Source organism: Arachis ipaensis, chromosome B5 (assembly GCF_059453495.1).
Source record: "Arachis ipaensis isolate K30076 ecotype BB chromosome B5, ASM5945349v1, whole genome shotgun sequence".
In the NCBI taxonomy this organism is placed as follows: Eukaryota; Viridiplantae; Streptophyta; class Magnoliopsida; order Fabales; family Fabaceae; genus Arachis; species Arachis ipaensis.
Window position 1 is genome coordinate 60,100,778 of NC_142440.1, and position 4,901 is coordinate 60,105,678.

The window sequence follows — 4,901 nt, forward strand, 5'->3', positions numbered from 1 at the left end:
CTGCTACTTGGTTCCTCTCCATCTTCTTGGTGAGGTCAGCCAGCTGCTGTGTAATGAGCTTGTTTTGGGCCAGCAGAGCATCTACACTGTTTAGCTCCATTACTCCTCTTGTGTTCCCTCTTTCGGAAGCATAGAAGTAGTCATTCTCTGCTACAGTTTCAATGACATCTATGGCCTCCTCAATGGTCTTCTTCTTGTTTAAAGATCCTCTAGATGAATGGTCTACGACCTTCTTTGACTAATAAGAGAGCCCTTCATAGAAAATGTGCAGCTGCACCCATTCATTGAACATATCGGGTGGGCACCTCCTTGTTAGGTCTTTAAACCTCTCCCATGCTTCATATAGAGTCTCACCATCTTGTTGCCTGAAAGTTTGGACCTCAGCTCTCAGCCTATTGATTCGTTGAGGAGGGTATAATCTTGCTAAGAATTTGTTCACCACATCTTCCCAAGTTGTCAAGCTCTCCCTTGGGAAAGACTCCAGCCACTTGGCTGCCTTATCCTTGAGTGAGAATGGAAATAAGAGCAGTCTATAGGTGTCAGGATGAACACCATTAGACTTCACTGTGTCACATATTCTCAGGAAGGTGGTTAGATGTTGATTGGGGTCCTCTTGGACACTTCCTCCGAACGAACAGTTGTTCTGAACAAGGGTGATGAGCTGTGGTTTTAGTTCAAAATTGTTGGCATGGATGGTTGGCTTTTGAATGCTACTTCCACAGTTTCCTAGGTTTGGATTGATGTAAGAGCCTAAAACTCTTCTATCCTCCCCAGCATGATTTGCTCGACCTCTTCCACCATGGTTGTGAGTCTCTTCTTCGTGATGGTTTTCCATGTTTTCTTCCATGTTTGGTTCAAAGTATTCTTCAAAGTGTTCCTCCTCTTGTTCAGCACCAACTACACGTTTTTCTCTTGCCTCCCTCCTTAGTCTAAAGAAGGTTCCCTCAGGTTCAGAATCAAAGGAAGTTGAAGCCCCGCTTCTTCTCCCTGTCATATAACCAACAAGTACAAGCAAAGAGAATAGGTGCAGAAAGTATATCTGTCAGAATTACTGTTAGTATGAGTGATGTAATATATCAAACAGTTAGTGGGTTAGTGAGATGAATGGTAAATAACAAAGAAAAAGTAGGGGGAAGGGAAGAAATTAACTAAAATAGAAAGTAAATGACTCAAACAGAAAATTAAATCAAACAAAAATAAAATACTCAATCTAGTTATCCTCCAATCTAATCATTGTTGATGCACAATCAATCCCCGGCAACGGCGCCATAAACTTGATGAACGGAAAACTTGTCTCTTAACAAATTTCCTTCGACAAGTGTACCGAATTTGTCGTCAAGTAAAAACTCACAATAGAGTGAGGTCGAATCCCACAAGGATTGATTGATCAAGCAACTTTAATTAGAGGAATGTTCTAGTTGAGCGAATCCAGGATTTGAGTTTAGAATTGCAGAAAATAAAATGGCGGGAAGGTAAATGACAGAAAAAGTAAATGCTAGAATTAAAGAACTGAAAGTAAATTACTGAAGTAAATTGCAGAATTGTAAATGGGAATGGGGGAATTGCTCATAAGAGTAAATAACAGAAATTAAAGAGAATGGGTAAGATCAGAAATGGGGAGTTCATTGGGCTTAGGAGATGTTGCATTCTCCGGATCAATTTCATTTTCATCTCTTCCTCAATCAATGCACTCATTGATCTCCTTGGCAATCTTAAGTGATTGAATTATAATTTCTTGTAATTCAATCTCTCAAATCTTGATCAATAGCCAATTCCTTGGTCAATTGCTCATGAGAAGAGATGAAGTATGGTCACTGATTATACCACATGCATTTCCCAAATCAAGTGTTGAGAGGATTATAGTCACATATCCATCCAAACCCAATTTGGTCCAGCATAAGAAAGCATTTCTAGCTTGATCTCTTCATTCCTCTTTCAAGGTTCAGAAGAGATCCAAGTATGAATAGCTTCTTTCCAAGATAACTACCCAATTGGATGAAGATCGAAAGCTTTCAAGTAAAATCAAGAGAAAAGATAGAAGAAGAATAATGAAAACTAGTATTGATCCATCAAATTACAACAGAGCTCCGTAACCCAATGAAAGGGGTTTAGTTGTTCATAGCTCTGGAAAATGAAAACAAAGATGGAGAATACATGATGATATTAGAAGAGCAGAGAAAGTAAATACAGAGAGTAATTCTATGCCAAGAGGCTCCCTATTTTTTTCAACTCCCAAAATAATTCAAAGTTACTCCTATATATACTACTCTTCTACTCTTCTAGTTGGTTCTTCAAGTCTTGGGTCTGGGCCTTTGTATCTTGAGTTTGAAGCAGTTATCTTCTTCATTGGGCTTGGCTTTACTTGCAGAGAGAAATTGTGAAGTGGGCAGAGACTTTAGCTCAGGACGTTAGTGGTGTTAACGTTCAGTGAAAATATGGGTTCGAGAACGTTAGTGACATTCAACTTTTTTACTAACGTTCCCTACCCAAGTAAGAGCCATGTTAACCTCAACGTTAGTGGCACAAACGTTGTCACTAATGTTGCCTCTTTGTCCTTCGCGCACGTTATTGGGACTCAACTTTCCCAATAACGTTGAGAAGCCTCCCCCTTCCCAACGTTAGAGTCCATGTTAACTTAGTTAACGTGGCTCTTTTAACGTAGGCTTGCCAACCTTCGAGAACGTTAGTGACACTTAACATTGTCACTAATGTTCCAATGTGCCCCTTAGCTCCCACGTTAGAGTCCACGTTAACTAGGTTAACGTGGCTTCTAACGTGGCCTATGCTAGCCATCTCCAACGTTAGTGACAAAGTTGAGTGTCACTAACGTTGGTTCAACATTCCCTTATCCATGTTAGCTTCCACATTAACTAAGTTAACGTGGGAGTTAACGTGGCTCATGGTGGCATGTGTGGGCTCCTTCCAACGTTAGTGACAATGTTGGGTGTCACTAACGTTGGCGTCACCTCCCTTCCTCACGTTAGCTTCCACATTAACTAGGTTAACGTGGGAGTTAACGTGGCCTAGTGTGACTTGGCCAACGTTAGTGATAATGTTGAATGTCACTAACGTTGGCTTCCCCCCTTTCTTCTTAACGTTAGAGGCCATGTTAACTAAGTTAACGTGGTGACTAACGTGGCCACTTATGAGCTTGGTCCAACGTTAGTGATAATGTTAAGTGTCACTAACGTTGGCTCCATTTCCTTTCTTCCACGTTAGAGTTCACGTTAACTTAGTTAACGTGACTCTTAACGTGGGCAATGATGGCTTCGAGAGCGTTATTGGCAATCACTTTTCTCATTAACTTTGCAAGTTACTCCCATTCCATGTTAGTGTTAATGTTAGTGTAACTAACGTAGCCACTAATGTGGTTCTTCTTTGCTTCCTTTGTCCTGAAATCAAGCAATAAAGTGCATCAAAGTTCTAGTCTAAGTCATGGGAAATGCAACATCCAATTTGTCCTTAAATTCATGCAAAATCCTCATGAAATCATGTAAAGTGCACAATGTTTGCTTGAATCAAGATGTAAGTGAATATCTACCCAAAACCAGCTTATTTCCTAAGGAAATGCATGAAACTACCCTAAAAACAGTAAAGAAAAGGTCAGTGAAACTGGCCAAAATGCCCTGGCATCATGTCATATAGATGCAAATGATGAATGTCTGTCCTATTGGCTGTGATATCACATTGTCGGTTCAACCACCAACCTAACATATCCCCATGAGAATGTTGACAAACCCCAATTTGACGGTTTGTTTTGCATTAAATTTAGAACATTTTGATAACCTTTTGTCACATTTAGCCTAAGAATTAGCATGATTTTGTTATCTCTTCCATAATTGTGCTTAAGTGTAAAAACATACTTTCTAAGCCTTATTTTGGTGAATTCTAGTTTCTGTTTGATTCCATAAGATGCCTTGATGTGTTCGCTAGTAACCTCAGGTTGAAATAGGCTAGGCATGGATCAGAGGAAGCAAGGAAGGAAGCATATAAGTGGAAAGAAGCATAAAAAGACAAAGAAGCAAAGTCAGCCATGCACGCGCACGCGCACAAGGCGCTCGCGCGCACATTGCAGAATCGACCAGGGACGCGCACGCGTACCATGCGCGCACGCGCCGATGCTGGCACATGACCTCATTAATGCAACACGTGCCTGGCGATTTGAGAGGGTTTCTGAACCCATTTTTGGCGCCAAATTGCTAAGGGAAAGGAATAAAAGGATGAAGGATTAAGGGGAAGGCATCATTATCACTTAGGATTTTTCATACTTTTCATACTTTAGAAGTTAGTTACCATTAGTTTAGTTATAGTTTTGGGAGTTAGTTCCTAGAGAGAGAAGCTCTCACCTCTCTCTAGAATTAGGATTAGGATTAGGTTTAGGTTAATCTCTCTTCTTAGATCTAGGTTTAACTCATGCTTTGATTCACTTTTCATTTACCAAATCTTAATCTTCTCCCCTTCCTCTTTCTAGTTGTGTGCTTTAATAATTGTAATTCTTCATTTTGTTTTGGATATATTGTTGTTCCTTGGTTTTCTTTCAATAATGCAATTTGAGGTAATTCATGATAATTGTGATTTCCTTGATTGTTGTTGTTAATTCTTTACATTCAATTGTAGTTAGAATTCATTCTTGTTGTGATTGACTATACTTTTCTTTTGTGCCTTCCAAGTGTTTGATGAAATGCTTGGTTGGATTTTAGTGTAGATTTTGTTCCTCTTGGCCTAGGTAGAGTAATTAGTGACACTTGAGTTATCTAATTCCTTTGTTGATTGATAATTGGAGAGATTGCTAATTGGTTTGGAGTGCACTAAAGCTAGTCTTCCCTTGGAAGTTGGCTAGGACTTGTGGCTCAAGTCAATTCATCCACTTGACTTTCCTTTAATTAGTAAGGGTTAACTAA

The 4,901-nt window shown here is 39.7% G+C and overlaps 1 non-coding gene across 1 annotated transcript; it reads left to right on the forward strand.

Moving 5' to 3' along the window:
* Window positions 1-287: 287 nt before the first annotated feature.
* On the forward strand, window positions 288-394 carry LOC148564359 (small nucleolar RNA R71). Its single transcript, XR_015884715.1, has one exon. It is a non-coding gene; the product is annotated as a small nucleolar RNA R71 (small nucleolar RNA).
* Window positions 395-4,901: the final 4,507 nt, after the last annotated feature.